Source organism: Hoplias malabaricus, chromosome 4, assembly GCF_029633855.1.
Source record: "Hoplias malabaricus isolate fHopMal1 chromosome 4, fHopMal1.hap1, whole genome shotgun sequence".
Taxonomy (NCBI): domain Eukaryota; kingdom Metazoa; phylum Chordata; class Actinopteri; order Characiformes; family Erythrinidae; genus Hoplias; species Hoplias malabaricus.
Window position 1 is genome coordinate 11,357,713 of NC_089803.1, and position 8,062 is coordinate 11,365,774.

Genomic DNA, 8,062 nt, shown 5'->3' on the forward strand with positions numbered 1-8,062 from the left:
TGTACAATATGCTAATATACAATATAGCATAAATTAATTGGAGTAGTTTCCCAGACAGGGATTAAGCAAAGTTCTGGACCACACAGCACACTTAATTGTGATTTTCCACTGAAGGGAAGATATAGTCCAGGACTAGGTTTAATCCCTGTGAGGCAGGGTGGCGCAGCAGTTAGTGTCACAGTCACACAGCTCCAGCTCCTAGGTTCCTATCCCTCTCTGGGTGAATGCCTGTGGAGTGTGGTGTGTTCTCCCTGTGTCCGTGTGGGTTTCCTCCGGATGCTCCGGTTTCCTCCCACGCTCCAAAAACAAACATTGGTAGGTTGATTGGTGACTCAAAAGTGTCCGTAGGTGTAAGTGCATGAGTGAACGTGTAAGTGTGTTTCACCCTGTGAAGGACTGGCGCCCCCTCCAGGGTGTGTTCCCGCCTTGCGCCCAGTGATTCCGGGTAGGATCTAGACCCACCGTGACCCTGAACTGGATAAGGGGTACAGACAATGAATGAATGTATTCATTGTTGACCCAAACTTGATGTTTTATTTTGTGAAATGGTCAGTGAGACACAGCCATCCTGCTTTAATGCTCTTGATTATGCACCAAGGACATTGGGAAAATAAGTGAACACAGCAGTCTTTGAGCTTGTTGTACGGCAGGATTGGCACAGCATTTATCTGCTGTTACACAAACCTTCCTGATGGTGGATAATGGATGTGGATAACCTCTAGTGTTGCACGGTATACCGATACTAGAAAAATATCTAGATACTTTTTTAATAAAAATGGTATAATACCCCATTAAATGAGTATCAGTACTTTAACAATAATATGAGCGGCATTTCCAACGAGTGCCACAGGGGGGCAGTGTGCGCCCGCAGCACTTTGCCTCCTCTCCCTCCCTTAATGATGTCTCCGCTATTTTCGCTTATAGAAGCGAATTGCCGGTATCACGACTCATTAGGACACCAGGACTGACCCCCGGAGACGGAGCTCCCTCGACGCGGCTCCTCTGCTCCAGAGACAGAGTAGCACAGCCGGTGTTCAGACGAGTTGTGTTCCGTTGTAGAAATGTGCTACTTGGCTACATTACATGCATCTCACCTACTATTTTATTTAAACAACTGGAAGTATAAAAGTACACCACAGCAGCACATTTGTACTAGGTGGTACAACTGGTCAGAACACCTGTCCACACCACAGCTCACACAGATCAGAATGAACAAAAAGTGCTGCCACAGACACGTTTGCTTCCTTTTATGTTGAGTTTGTTCCTTTTTCTGAACTGAGATCCCATAATTGATTGAGACATTCAGCTTTATTCGAACAGTAAACACATCTTATGAACGTACGACACAGGACCGATGGTGCAACTGGACCCAGAAATGGTGAAACGTGTGATGTCACACTTTACAAACAGATACCAGAGATTCTGCAGACCACCCTCAGATTGTAGAGAAAGTACAGTACTTATATAATTTTATATTTATTTATTTTATAACGCAGTGTGAGCTGTGTTTGAGGAGAGAGAATTAACAGCTTCTAAAACCCCAACATCAAACCTGCGCATGTAGAGCATGTGCTGGTTTAATAACAGTGATAATAGATGTACCGCTGCACTGGGAGTTAAAAATACATTTTCCTATTTTAGTAAGAGGCTGAAATGATCAGAAAATACACCAGTGTGTGTTGGTTGGTATTGAACTGTTTCCTCTATTGGCCTTGTGTTACGACTCGATCTGCACCAATTAGTTTTATTTATCTCCCTCTGACTTTAGTGCTCTGTGTGTGTATTAACACACTTCACTCAACGTTTTTGCCCATTTCTCTATTTGAGGTTTTATAGCTCTGTTTTTAAAAGCTCCTGGCTGCTATTAACTTCATTTCCTTCCAGAGATTCATAACATTAATACAGTCTAGTTAGCACCCTGCTGGTAACATGGTATTAAAGTAATATATATTATTTCTGTTGTTCTGAAGTGGTCTGTATGAAGTCCATATGATCAGTAATAAGTAGTAGATGTATTACCCACAGCAGACAGTGATCAGCAGTCTTCCAGTTCACAGGAGCAGACTGGAAGAAGACTGTGAACTGGAAGAAGACTGAACATCGTCTGCTGTGGGTAATACACTCACTAGGATTAAGTATCTCATACACACTTCAAAACAACAGAACTATCCCTTTAATAGGAAAATGATGTTGAATTATAATAACCTCAGCTATTTTAATTTGTTTAGTTCATCTTCAGGTCTCTCTCACAGTTTACAAAGCTGCACTTAGTCCATAACTCCTTTTGAAAGTGTACTTTATGTAGCTGGTGTTAACAGCAGCTTTACGCTCAGAAAAACAGCTGCAGATGGACTTTAATGAACGCTGATGTTCCTTTGAGTCAGTGTTTACTACAAGTTTCTACAAAGTACTGTACGTTAGTGATGAGATGCAGTGGAAGATGTAATTCAGAACTAACCACAACCTCAGCTCTCAAGGGTTTGTGGCTGAACGCCATCAAATCTTCATCCAAATGTTCCTACGTCTAGTGTAAGGTCTTCACAGAGGAAATGAGAGTTATTGCAGAAGAGGAGACTGATTAATGACCTTCATTTCAGAAGAAATACTGGACAGTGTCCACAAACATTGGTCATTGTGTAGTTACAGAGGAGACTGTTGGAATAAATTAATCAACATCAACTTCTCCTAACAATCTACAGAGCAGTAAATCAGGAGAAATACAGACTGTTAAAGCACAGGAAAGAAGAGTAAATAAGGACCGAGGATGGTTTTCACTTTATCAGTGAAATTGTTAGTAAAATAACATTATAAAAATGTTATTACAGTAAATGTCTTACAGTAACAGCATTGATAATAAAAATACAGTCACAGTTCTGTATGAAACATTCAAGTAGAAATACTTTGTTTCAGATTATTTTTCAAATCAACAAAACTTTTGACCCTAATATAGCGTCATATTGTAGAATATAAACAATTAAAAAGCTATTAAATTAGAATGAAAATATAAAAGACAAAACAGTGCAATAAAAGAAAAGCAAAAGAAAAGAAACAGACTAAATTAGAGATGTATAAAGTAAAGGTGTAGATCTAAGTGCAGCGTGACTCAAAGACACAGGAGAACAGGAAGGTCTTTGGTGTAGATTTGAAGACAGTAATATTGGGGCTAATCTAACGTCTTCCGGGAGTCTGTTCCAGGTTCAGGGGTCATAGAGACTGAGAGCTGCCTCCCCCTGTGTGGTTCTGACCCGGGGCACCACTAGCAGACCGGTCCCTAGTGATCTGAGGGGTGACGGGGTTCATACACTTCTAACAGATCTGAAATATATTTTAGTCTGAGGCACTTTATTTATTTACAAATAATCAGTAGCACTTTAAAAATCATCCTATGTTTAACTGGGAGACAGTGCACTGACCTGAGGATAAAGTAATGTACATCCTCTAGATCCTTGTTTCCCTAGTTTCCCTACATACAGCTCAGCGTGAGCCATTAAAATGTCACTGTCCCTTAAACCAGTTTTGATGAGCAGCTGAAGAAAATCTAAATTCTCTAAAAATAAATACAATCAGATATCGCTGAGAGGAACTGGGTTTGGGTCAGAAATAATTCAGGTAAGGCTTCTTGTAAACTGGAATGAGAAAAAAAACCCCATCCATGTGCAGAATCCTCCACCAACATGTAAACAATTTAGAATCCAAATAAAGTGTAAGTTTGTGTGATTATTATTGCTGCGGCTCTATGTGTGGTGAAGGGGCTGTATCTATACGAAGGTGTCCAGCTGTGTTTGCTGCTTGGAAGCTCCATCAATGGATGTTCTAGTTGTGGCACGGCCCTGGGAAAGGTGCTGAAAATGCTGTTGCAGCTATGCTACATGCTTATTGCAGGCGCTCTATTCTGTTAAAATGCAGAGATTGTGGAGGAGTGTGTGAACAAATGGAATGTACGCATGCTATTTTTTAATGCGATTAAGGCCCCTGAGAAGCTTGAGGAAGAGAAGCTTCAGCTTAAGAAAGCAACAATTGAGGAATATCTCTAGTGAAAGCTGCTGGAAACACATTGCACAGAACATCAGAGGAAACAGATCCAGCACTGCATCCTCATTGGTCAATCTGAAACACCGTCACGGTCAGTGAAAGTGACTCCAGTGATTCTACAGAAACTACAGCACACCAAAGAATCTCAGAAAAGAGAGAGAGTGCAGGTGTCTGTATTGACCTGGGGTCTCTGCTCAGACTGAACAAATGATGGAGAACTGCTCTGGTGTCAGAAACATCCACCAAGAAACCAGACAGAGCCCTTACACTCTCACAAGCTCCAGAGCTGCCCTGGTCTAAGCTGGGTGTTGATATTGAGCTTGAAGGGCAGTGTCTCCTGCTGATGGAGGGAGACCAGTTCAAGTGTCCAGAGGTACAGCAGCTCTCTGATAAACAGTTCATACAGTGATGGTGAAGATGAGGTCTGTGTTGTTCCAGCACGGCCTCCTTAGAGGAGCACTGACTGATCACGTTCCATTGGTCAGTGCTGGGGTGTGTCAGTTTGTAAAAGGATTGTTTTAAAGCTCAGGCAGAAAGAATGATCCAAACTGAAGTGTGTGATGAAGAGAGAACAGACACAAACTGACCCTGTCACAGTCCGGTGACTGGTCTGAGTCTGTCACCAGTCGAGAAACTGAAGGGAGGAGTTCTCAGAAGAGGAAAATAGGAAATAATAATAAATAAAAAATAGTCCAGGAAAATACTAATACTGCAATTGTTCTACTAGCTGCATTCAGACTGGCTCTTTGTGCATGAAATGTACCAGACTCTCCCCAGAACCAGGCATGACGACATCTGATTAAACACATCCTCTACATCAGGGTCTCTCTGTTGCATCTTCATTGCTTCCACCATTTGATCCACTTCCTCTTCCTAAAATAAAATTAACCCACATCAGTGTTGATTCATTAATACACCACAGTTATTCATTGACTGATTTACAACAGTTATTCATTCATTAATTCACAGTTAATGAACTGCCACAATTACAAACACAGTTCTATTCACTGAAACTCAGTTTAACAAAGTTATTAATGATTTTAATAATGTAAGACTGCATTAAAACAGAAATCCAGCTGAAACTGGAGTATATCTCACCTCCTGGAGCTAATGGTTGAAGTTGTGGATTCTGTGAATCTGAAGTGAAAAATGTTATTAAAATTAAATTTTATTAAAATAAACATATACAGTTTTATAGATATATCACTTGTATCTACACTCATTGTCCTCTCTCTCAGCTCTGACCACACAGGAACACTACGCAGTTCCACAGTTACAGACTGTAGTCAAACCATTGCTCTACATACTTTATCTCCATTTCACCCTGTTTTCAAATGGTCAGGACCCCCACAGAGCAGGTGTGATGTGGTGGTGGATGGGGATGTAACGACACCAGAAATGTATAAGTTGGTACCAATACCACTTTACCTCTTTACATGTCAGACGTGTTGGGAGGTGGGAGCTGCACCCTGATTGGCTGTAGAGCGGGGCCACCTCCCTCAGACCCCTCCTGTATTTAAATGTCCTCAGAGGGGAACAAATGTAGTGTCTTTGAGTTACTGAACCTCGACACACCCACGGACGACACGGTTCACACTGAAAAACCAACTCTTCTTTGGCTCCAGCTGGGAACAAACTTTTCTGGTTCGAGAACTGCAACTGTTCTGGATCGTTGTTGGTGGAAAAGCTCAGAGATCAGAGGTACAGAGGAGAGTCAGGTGAGTAACAACGTTAGTGCAAAAAGAAACATGAACTAACATTGTTTCTTACCCGACTCTCCACTGTATCTCTGGCTGGAAGCGCCATGACGGAGAATTGGAGGCGTTTACAACAGCGCGCCAAAGTTGAGTGATAGCAACAAATCAGTGTGCTGATTGGTCAAACAAACCTCGCGATCTGATTGGTCCAGCTAAAGCTTTCCTATTGGTCCATCAACTGTTCGTCAAAACAGGGTCAAAAATCCACAACTGCAAAAAGAGATTCACACATGCAGCAGAGAAGGTGAATGTGTGGATGCGCCTTTAGCAGAATCAGACGAGACAAACTGTAGTGAACCTGCAGTGCTCTCAGTGTCTTAGACCCTACAGTTATCTTTATTAAAGTCATTTATCTCCTAAATAACTGTGGTGCTTCTATAAAATCATATATAATTATAATTACTGTAAACACAAACACAGTAAAGGGACTTTCTTTTCTAAACGTAGATGTGTTGAGAGTTTGAGGGAGTCTCCAGGTGTTCAACAGCTCACTTGATTTAACATAATGAAGTATTTATTAAACGAGGGATATGATGATAACCTCAAATAAAACTGCACTGCCACAAGGAGAGGTGTTAAAGCAATACATTCCCCACAGAATCTCTCTGTTTACTGTAGTAAAGTATTTGATTTTATTCTAATATCAGGGAGTTTTGAACAAATAAACTCTTACTGCTCAGAGAAATAGCTTCTTAAATCTCATTTCCTCAGGTGCTGAAAACATTTAGACGCCACAATCTAACGTCTCACTGTAAGTTCCAGTGACGGAGTAAAAATTACACAGAATGAAAATAAACAGGTGCCAGTTTGAACTCAAATGAAATACTGAATTCTGCACAGAACATTTATTTTCTTTTTCTTTTCTGTAGATGTTAAAGGTTTCTGCTGTGATTCCTCAGTCTGAGATCTTACTGATGATGATGATGAACGCTCTCACCATTTACAACACATTATGTTTTCACTAACATTCACACGTTCTACTAAATACATCTAGTGTTTACACAGCGTTCATGAATCTGGAGGAAAGAAGGAATGTCCATTTACTTGTAAATTACCCACAGTTTTCTCAGGGTTTTTACAAAGGTTTAATGAATGAGGCCCAGTGAGTGCAGACACAAGGTTGGTGTTTCCTAATCCAGTGATGGTTCAGTGTATTTATCTTTTTCATGACACACAGCACAGAGTGAGAAACAACCACAGACACTCACCTGGTTCATTAACATTCTCCTGATCACCTGGTTGATTATCATCTGCATTATCTCTCACATCATGTCCTCCACGGCCTGGACCACAACGAATGAAATAAATAAAACATATAACTGACAGAACACTACACACAAATACACTTTTGTTTGCACTTTATATAATTGATTATATATATATATATAAAATATGATTATAAATCACACACACACACTCATTATCGTTAAAAAAAGGTTTAATGAATGAGGCCCAGTGAGTGCAGACACAAGGTTGGTGTTTCCTAATCCAGTGATGGTTCAGTGTATTTATCTTTTTCATGACACACAGCACAGAGTGAGAAACAACCACAGACACTCACCTGGTGGTTTAACGTTCTTCTGATCTCTCACACGTCTTCCACAGACTGGACCAAGATAAATAAAATAAACACAATATATAACTCACAGAACACCACACACAAATACACTGCACACACTTCACAGAACCACACACACACACACACACGAAGCCTGAGAAAACAAAAGGTAAAACTTTTTTTTCTGGTCAATTTTTTGTTGTTGTTTAAGTTTCAACACAACATTTATGTTTCAGTAGATTTTCAGTGTTTACTGTGTGTCTTTGAGCAGAGTCTGTGGATGTGGTCTGTACTCACCATTCTTCCCTTTTTTCCAAAGAACAATAAAGACAACTGCACCCAGTGAAACCAGCAAGATAATCACAGCTACAATCACTACGATCACAGTCACAGCTACAGTTACTCCTCCTCTCACTCCTGGACTCAGATTATTCCTGGACTCGTCTGTTTTCTCGTCTGTAAACAGAGCAGTGGTGAGAATCAGTCCCATCCCAGCACTAAATGTTTCCTGCACTATGAGTCTGTCTACAGGAGCTGACGACTCTTACTGAGTCACTGACTGACTGACCCCTGATCAGTGTTTAAATGAGCTTGAGTGAGAACATCATGGATCTTACAATAAAGTCCTAATAAAGGCTCCAATAACTCAGTGTAGAGAAAATGGATCTGAGCTCAGACTCTAGAACTTCACTTGTGTTCTGTACCAGAGTTTAAA

General features: G+C 40.6%; 1 long non-coding RNA gene across 1 annotated transcript in view; it reads right to left on the bottom strand.

Moving 5' to 3' along the window:
• Nucleotides 1-7,074, bottom strand: part of LOC136695677 (uncharacterized) — a 184,615-nt gene extending 177,541 nt beyond the window's left edge. The window contains exons 1-2 of the long non-coding RNA XR_010802330.1: nt 7,025-7,074; nt 5,131-5,169 (exon numbers count right to left, since the gene is read on the bottom strand). This is a non-coding gene — a long non-coding RNA (uncharacterized lncRNA). The remainder of the gene's footprint in view (nt 1-5,130; nt 5,170-7,024) is intronic.
• Nucleotides 7,075-8,062: the final 988 nt, after the last annotated feature.